Here is a 9325-nt window from a genome sequence, read left to right as displayed (position 1 = left end):
GCAGAGGAAGGCATCCTTGCAACATGAAGATCACATGGCGGTAAGCAGCACATATGGTTGGAAATGAACATAAAGAATGGTAATGAGTGTCCATGGCTGCATTCCATTCTAAGCATGTTCATGGTAGTTGTTCAAACAAGTTATGTAAATTACACTTTATTGCACTTGTGTGGCATCAAAGGCCCATATGTGTATGTCAGTTGATGTATGTCAGTGGAGACTTGGCAGGCACATGCTTTGTCACTTCCATCATTGTGCTATGCAGTGCACAGACATTGGCCTGTCTGTGAACTGCATAAGGTTAGAAATGCCAGCTACATCCCACACCCAGATGTGGAATGATGGCTGTGTTAAAACATGTGTAATGTGATAAGCATCTGAGGCAGTGCTGGCTCACATTCTGAGCATGCCCAGCCATGAACCTGTCTCACAGCAGTGTGGATGATGTGCATATACAGGGACTGCAATGCAAACAAGAACACCCATGCCAGAGTCATTGCTTATGGGATTGATTTATACACATACATGCCACTCGTGGCCCTTGGATGACCTTCATCACTGTGTCCAAATACTGTGTGTCGGGATATGTTGTATGCGCTACACATTGGCAAATATACAGCCTACCCACCTGCATGCTTTAAGCATGAGCAACATTGTAGGAACATAGTACTGTCATAGAGATGACACGCAACCCCCAAACAAGTCTCACTCCCTGGCTCTCCCTCATCATCTACTATACAGTACTGCCCATCTGCAATACAGGCATGGTGTACAGGTAGCAGTCTCTGCCTCATTGCCATTGACAGAGAGAGCCTACTCATTGTGACCCCGGCTAACTCTGGCCCTTCACGCTCTTGTGGGTCAATGTCCCTTGTTGTCATCTGTGAATCCTCTCTCATTCTCTCTTCACTTCACAGCCCTTGCCTAGAAGGACCACTTTCAGCTGCACTTAGTCAGAGGCATTTTCACTTCCTCTCATCTTCACCCAGGACCTCACTGTGGCCAGTTTACTGTCCCATTCCTGATGCATGTATCATGGGTTGACCGTGGTTGTATCTGTGGATATGGGTGGATGACTGTTGTCATGTGATGTCCTTCAGCATTACAATCTCACATGTGCTGTCCTTTTCCCTGGAATGTGTGCTGACATGACAGTTGCATGGCTCATCATTGTACATTTACACCACCTTTGTATGTACACATCTCTACTGACTGCATGGACATGCCAAGGAGAGGGAGGAGTTGGGCACAGATCAGCAAATGCCATGCATCTGTTGCTTGCAGCTCAAAGAGTGTGGATACACAATGTGTGATGCCTGCGTGCACTGCCATTTTTTGTGTGAGTGCAATGTGATGCAAATTTACATGTGTGTTATTGCACATGGATCAATATGTCTTTCTCACTCCATGTGCAGGTGAGGATGCACTAGATGCAGAGGAGGAGGAAGAATTAGAGTCAGTGGTGCGTCAGACCACCAGTGGAGGACTTTCTGTTGTACTCATCGAATACCCACTGGTGCCCCAGAACATCCTCAGTCGTGCTGCAGACTCGTCAAACTCAGCTGGCTGTGATGCTTGACCTGATGTTTATGCCTCAAAGAGGGTAAGGGTGAGTACACCAATGGGCCGATCAGATGGGGCCCATGAGTCTGCAGTGGTTTGGCTGGCTTCACAGGTCAGTCAGTGGTGGGCTCCCCGTCTGCGGCGGTTATGGTTGCAAGACCACCCTCCCATGTTTTGGCATCAGGTCCGAGGGCTGATGTCCAAGGGAGGGTTGCAGACATGCAGCCAACAACAGGGCTTCCACAACAATTGTCATAGTCCCTTGCATCAGGCCACCGTGGGCCGCACACATGTGCTTGACATGTGCAGGCTGGGGAGACAGAGTGGGAACAGCAGATGTTGCATGCAGCCATCCGACACAGAAACGTGGTGGACAACATTTTAGAGGGCATTGATGAGATGGCTAAGACCATGGCCCCACCAGCAGCTGAGGTAGAGCAACAGCTGTGGTCCTCATAGTGACCCCACAGACTGCACATGGAGGCCAACATCAAGGGCCAATGGGATGTTCTGAGCTGTCTGCAGGGGTCCCTGCATGCAGATGCTCAGACTCACAGAGAGGCCCTGAGGCTTAAGATGCAGACCTTGAGGACTGCAATCCATGCAAAACTTGCAGCCACAGGGACGTGGATGCCTTCAGGCAGAAACTCTCTGAGCAACTCAATCATGAGTGAGTGCACATACAGACTCTGCAGCCATTCGTGAGGACATGCATGTAGACCTCATTGCACTTACTGTGCTGGTGCATTCATCTGTGTCGCTGCTGCCTGTGGCCAATGAATACCAGGTCCCCACACTCCAACACCACAGCCATCTGTAGATTGACCACAGGATGGGGGTGCCAGCACAGACCATCCTCCTGGTCCATAGTTGCTGTGTGGTCCATGAGCCCATGGAGTTTTTCTGGGGGGTCAGCGATCCACTCATGTGGATATTGACATGCTCCTTACCCCCTCCAGGGTGGACCCCCCCTCCACAGTCCAGGATGGATTGTTTTCTATTCTTTTGTACATGGCCCGTGTGGTCTTTTTTGTGTGTGTGTTTTTTTTTTTGGCCCCTTAATTCAGCATGGATATTTTGTTGTTGGTTTTCAATCCCCCTAGCCAGAATGGTGGCATGTGTTTTTGTTTTGCCCTTTCCAAGAAGGAATTCTTTGTTTATTCTTTTTATTCTTCCATTGAGATGTGCATCTGACCTCTCAATGGCATGATACATGCAGTTGTGGACATGCAGCCGTGCACAGGGGTGTCAACTGACATGGCTGCCTTGTGGTCGAGAGGATGGGATGTACTGGTGACAATGGGTATATGTATCTTGACATATATGTGCTGTATGTATGATTGAGAACTATGGCTGTTGATATGTAATGTCCCATGTTGTTACAGTGATCCTGATTCATCCCGTGACAGCACTCCATGGGAAGTCCACCATGCACCCCTTCACGTCCATAGTTTCCATGCCCTCTTCCAGGCACAGGGCTTCCTTTCACATATTTGGAGGTTCAGTTCCCTGTGGAGGTGATCACATCATGTCAGCTCTGTCTGCAGTTTAGCATGTGCAATGTCTTGCGTGTTGAATCAATATTATTGGTCGCCATGATTTTTGCATGTATGACACATTTTTACAAGGTGGGGGACCTTGATCATGGCGAATGGTCCGTCCTGATGCGTGTCTGTCCCCATGCATGTGTGTGTATGTGCAGGTACACTTTGATGCAGGTGCATTGCATTGTTTTGATGGAGGCAACAATTGACGCAATTCATGGAAGTGGTTGGGCAGCACCCGCCACACTTAAGCCATTGGCAAGATTTCCTTAATTCTAGATGTTTCTACTAAGTGAGGGCATGCATTCTCTGGGCATATGAACTCATCTTACAGACACCCTTATACAGGTCCTAGAATCATGTATCCTACCAGGCACTCCAGATGTACTCCCTGTTCACACTCCTCTTCAACCTGTGCCACTTTCTATCCACTCCCTATCCACTTACATGACCTGACCTGTCATTGTTCCACATGGATGACACACGTTGAGCGTCTGGTATGCACTTCCTCGCAGCAATGCTTTATGACGTAGCATCTGGTGACACAATTCTGACCATCCGTGTACATTGACTCCATGGGTCAGGTTTGTCAGACTTGCTGCATGTAGGGTTGGACAGATATGCACATCTTTACCACTGACTGACTGCTTCTGTGTTACCCAGTGAGGTAATTTTTTGTACAGTGTTTGTTTCTGTTGGTTATCTACACTGGTGGGTGTGATGCATGTTTCTTGGTTTGCATTCCTTGCTCATCTCATCCAGCACTGTCAGTGACTGCACGTTGTGTGTGCACATTGTGTGCCCATGCATGTGTAACATTGTCCGCTCCCCAGAGCTTTTCTTCATCTGTTCGCCCCATGTCAGTTGTGAGTGCACAGTGGAATCCATGCAGAATTACTGGGACAGTCTCACTCGGGGTGTGTGGTCCTTTGGGGGGCGAGGGGGAGTGAACAGCTGCATGTTGTCCAGAGGTCCATTTGCAGTGGTGTCCAACAGGGGTGAATGTGGTTGGTGTAGGGTAATGGTAAGTGGTTGTTGGCACTTCATTGCAGGCATGTAGCATACATTGCTCTTTTTCAGATGTGCATGCCATGGTGGGTGTTGCTGGTGGTTTGTCTGATTTACAGCTGATGATTGACCTTTCACATGCATACATTATTTGCCAGTCTGCCCTTCTCTATCACCCACTTTTGTCATTCATGGCCACTACATGTGATACTTTTCCATCTCTCTTCCTTCCAGGCCCTCTCACCAGGCTGCGTATTGCATAGGTGCTCATGTCTCTGTCTTCCTCGCTCAGGCACATTCTCTCTGCCCTCACTCACTGAGATGTCAGACATATCCATCCTCATCTCCGCTCCTGCCAGTCTCCTCCTTGCTGTGATTTTCACCTGTCGCCCTCTCTCTCTTGTGCTGCACTGCACTCCTCGACAATCGTCACTCTGTGTCCTGCCTCCCTCTTGCACTTTTTTCATCCTAAATAATCACATTTCCAGATGACTGTTGACAGCTGATGAGTGCATCTAATTGCTGCCTTCAGGTCAAATAACATTTTCCACAATCAATTCCTGTCCCTGTGGAGTTTTCCTTCCCTTCCACTTCCCTGTTGCCTGCTCCCTTGTTTGTGCCTTTGTCCTCCACCTCTGTTTCTCATTGCTTTCTCATGTCTGCTTGTGTGTTTCATGCCAGTTACCTCGGTGCCGTGCCTTCCAGTCTAACACTCAGTGAAGCGCTGCTTCTGCATGATCCTGTCTTTTGTGATAATGCTGATATTTTGGAATCACATCTCCTTGGACTTTGCATCGGCTCCCCTGCCAGTGTCTACTACACTGTCCCAGTGCCACGTTAATGAGGGGATGCCATATTGTGGCATTGGGAGAACTTCCATGGTGATCCTGGTTTTCCATTACCTCAGTGGCCTCTTTATGGGGGTACTCTCAGTGTTTTACTGACCGTGGACACATGTGAGTGTTCAGAATGTCCCATCAGCATGAGAATGGGTAAGTGTTACAGGGTCGTTCAATGCATGGCATTTGCTGGGTATGTCAGTGTACGTGTTGTGGATGGGTAAGGCTTCACTGTGTGGGGTTTTCATGTTACATTGGTGGGTGGATCTGGCTGCAAGGGTGAGGGGACATATGGTGATGGGTGGCTGGTGAATTCTTTTGCATTTGTTACATGTGCCTCAGTGGTGCACATGTTGCTGCATGTTTGGGTGCATGGATGTGTTCCCGGCCCTCACATTGTTTTGTCTTTCTCTACAGAGGCATTCAGCATGTGGATATGTTTGCTGCAATTGTAGTTGAAGTTTATGCTGTGTGCGTGTACAGGACACAACATCATGGTTTGATGGTTTCCAGGCCAAAAGAGTGGGACAATAATGGATTGTAGAGTCTAGATGTTGCATGCAGCAAGGGCTAAGGTGAGATGTGCATATTTCTTGGAGTGCACTTGCATTTTTCAGGATCAACATGACAGCTTTGATGTGACTGTGTTTTGTGAGCATAGTTTTTGTCAGGGAATAGTTGCCCACTGAACATGTTTGTTGTTGTGGGACAAGCATAGTTGATCCAGGTCTGTCCTCACATGTCTTTGTGTTGTGCATCCATTTGGTGCTATGCCTTCCTACTTCTGGTCTCATGTGTGTGTTTTGGTGTCTACATGCAGAAGAATTTTTGTTGTCCATGTGACGGTGATCAGGGACTTTGTTGATTGTGCTGTGTGCTTTTGGGTGTTCTACATCAACACTGTTGGTTCGAGTTGCAATGACTGTGTTGCTTATTTTTGCACAGCCATACAGATTAGGGGTATGATCTTCAGAGCGTTTCACTTTGGGATTGCACCATTATTTGGCACTTCTGTGAATCTGGCCGTTGGCAGTGTATCAACCACTTTTTTCACTTACAAATTGGAACGTACTCAGTGGTAATTTTAGTATGGGTTGCATAGTCTCCCTATTCAGAGTATGTGTGTAACATGTGAAAACATGTGCCTGCTTTCAGGCTCACATCAACATGGATAGGTTTTAGCCTGTACTGCACATAGTCCCACAGGTGTACAATGTTTTTAGAGTATCGGATTGAAATTAGTGAACATGTTGCTTTTGATTTCCAGGAACAAGAAGTTGTTGAGAATTCTATGTTGCCAAGTTGATGCATTTTTTCAGTTCCTACGTGTTTTTACTTGTTTTTGTCTTCTTTTTTTAGACGGGTATATTCTGTTCTTCCAATATCATTTTACTCCCTACTTTGCAAAGCGGGAGTGGCAAACACCCACTTAAAAATCTTATCTGGGGCTCTGTTTGTGCCTACTGTTTTATGTCTAGTGGAAACACACATTTTTGCACTCCCAGAGGCACATTCTCAGGGTGTTGTTGTGGGTACGTAGGAAAGGTCCCAATTCATAATTGATTGGCACCCGGGATGTGCCTTCAGTGTGTGTGCTCCACAGGGGCTGTTTTTTATGTGAAGTATGATTGCACCAGAATGTGCAGACTCTCCACTAGTGAGGGTTTTGCCTACTGTGGGTGCAGGGTATGTCCTACCTGCATTTCCATGGGTACACTACGCCATATGGCAACATTGTGCAGTACACATGCAGCCACTATTATTCTACATATTACCAGTGGTGCATATTACCCCACCCAACCAGAATGGTCAAGGGAGCGGAACAGTGACTTCAACACTCCAAATGTGCACTCCTCTATGGCCCTAGTGGCTACATGTGCTGTATTGTAGCTCACGCGAGCTGGTGTTGTGGGATTCCGGATTAGTGTCATCATGAATGTCGACAGCGGGGTAGGAACTGTCCCCTGGAAATTGAGTACATGGTTGTCATTGTAATTTATTGTCAGGTTCTATTGTTTGTTGTGTCGCATGCATGTACGTGGCCATTCATACTCACTGATGAGCCATGCATTGCCATGTTTTCCAGATTCCAGGGCCTGGTGCAGTGGTGACTGGCGTAAGATGTAGCTTTCACGTGTGCTACCCAGGAAATCGTCAAACACTTCCATGATGATTCCATTGGCGTCACACACTACCTGCACATTAATGGAGTGGCAGTGCTTACTGTTGTGGTATATATGCTCCGTCATTCGGGTTGGCCGTAGGGCAACATGTGTGCAGTTAATTGCACCTAACACACAAGGCAAGTATGCACCTGCCTTCAAATCATGGATGACTGTTTGCCTTTGCACCAGTGTGCAGTGAATCGGGATTTATGCGCAAATTGGCATGGAAAGTCTCAATTTCTGCATAGATAACTCCATGAATCGGGCTTAATGTCTCTCCTACAGAGCAAATCCTCCAGATGAGAAAAGCGTAGCCTCTGCTGTAAACCTGCAGGCAAATGTTGCATTTGGTGTTTGTGTGTGTCCGTGTGCTGAGCTATCTGTTACGATTGAGAGCCATGAAAGGAGCACTGATTGCTGGACCCTGTATTTGTGTGTGCAGTGGCTCGCTCTGCGTGGCTGTGGCAGGAAGGTTATATGTTGGTGGTGGAGACGTGTGTATGTTTTGTGGTCGTTTCAACCGCCACTTGCCAATGAAGCTCATGGGCTTAGTGTACTTGTCACAGGGGTGGCACTTTAGGTGATTTGTGTGTTTCCAAGTATGTGTGGTATTGGTGTCTGGGTGTGAACAGGCATAAGATCATTCTGAGGGAAATTTGGTATTCAGATTGTGTGTTCACTCTTGGCAATATGTGACATTAGCATAGGTATTGTTACTGGGTTATGGGGGGGTTGTGCATGGGAAGGCATGACGATGGAGCCATGATTTGTTAATGTGTATAGACTGGCCGTGGGGTCTTGTATACCTTAGTATAAGTGACACACATGAAGATGGTTGTTTCCATGTGCAAAATCGTACGTGTTATTAAAGATGCTGTTTTGAGTCTTGTGGGTCTGATTTATGGACTTTTTTTGCACGGTTCAAAGTCAGTTTGCACTGCTGAAACCTGAATTTGTGCTGCCCACACAAACCCTGATTCATGACGTTTGCACTGCAAAAATACACTTTGCATAGTTCCATGAATCAGGTTTTGTGTTGGCAGTGCAAAGTCACTTTTCAGCAGTGCCAACTCACTTTGAACCTTGCAAAAAAGTCCATGAATCGGGTGCTGCGTGTTGATACCTGAATACGGGTAGGAGTCTACCTGTTGGTTGTCAATGAGCCTCATTCCGAGATTGGAGGTAGCCATGGCGGTATTTGCGCCATGGCTGCCTCCAATAACGGGTCTGGCACCGGTCTAGTTCAATGGGGACTTACCGGTGCATTCCGACCCTGGCGGGACCGGTAAGTCCCCATTGAACATACCACTCCCCATTCCCATTTGAGCCCACATAGGGCTCAATGGACATGGGGAGGGCACTAATAACGGGCTCGCGAATGGCAAGCCTGTTATTAGCGCCCTGGTCCCTTAGCGGGACCCGTAAGGGACGTGTGGTCAGACCACACGTTCATTACGGTTCCCTCCAAGGGACCTCGGAATCGGGCGGTATGGGATTACCGGCACCGATCTCCTTACCGGTGCTCGGAATCCCTTACCGCCCGACTCGTAAAGTCCCCCAATGTGTGTGAAGATGTTTGTATGTTTGTCATTTCTGTGGGTTGGGGTTTTTAATTGAATATTCATGTTATTTAGCGTTCTAGTCAAAGATGTCACATTTAAAATTGACTGTAAACCTTCCCAATTGAACACAACTTAATGAATGACCTTGTTTTATCTCTGTTTACTGTTACCTACAATATTCAGCACTTCAATATGTACCTATTCTGAAAACGTACACATGCATACCTACGTTCCATTTGTACATCAGTGTTCACATCTCTAATGTAAAGAGCGGTGCTTTCTGGGGGCAGTAAAACATGTTTTCTACACATGTGTGAAAAGTAACAGCTGAAAACAGAATATTATATGTTACATGTGCTAATGACAGTACCCTACGAAAAAGACTGATTCTGGGTTTTCCACATAGATTCATAACAAATTCTGCTTCTGCTCCCATAATAAAGACACGTATTTTCAAAGCCAATAGTTGTGTTTATTGTCTAGGCATAGCATAGGCATTTGCCAGGTACTGCCATAATCCTACTGTCTCGCCATAAGAGGGCAACAGCTGGACATGGTGTGCTTACCTGGGAATGTCATAGCAGTGCCAGGAAAATGCATATCCAATACCTCTTGTTTTAACGGAACCTCAGTGCAGGGGAAAA

Source organism: Ambystoma mexicanum, chromosome 3p (genome assembly GCF_040938575.1).
Source record: "Ambystoma mexicanum isolate Mex_15411 chromosome 3p, UKY_AmexF1_1, whole genome shotgun sequence".
NCBI lineage: Eukaryota > Metazoa > Chordata > Amphibia > Caudata > Ambystomatidae > Ambystoma > Ambystoma mexicanum.
Note: the sequence above shows the minus strand (reverse complement) of the source record.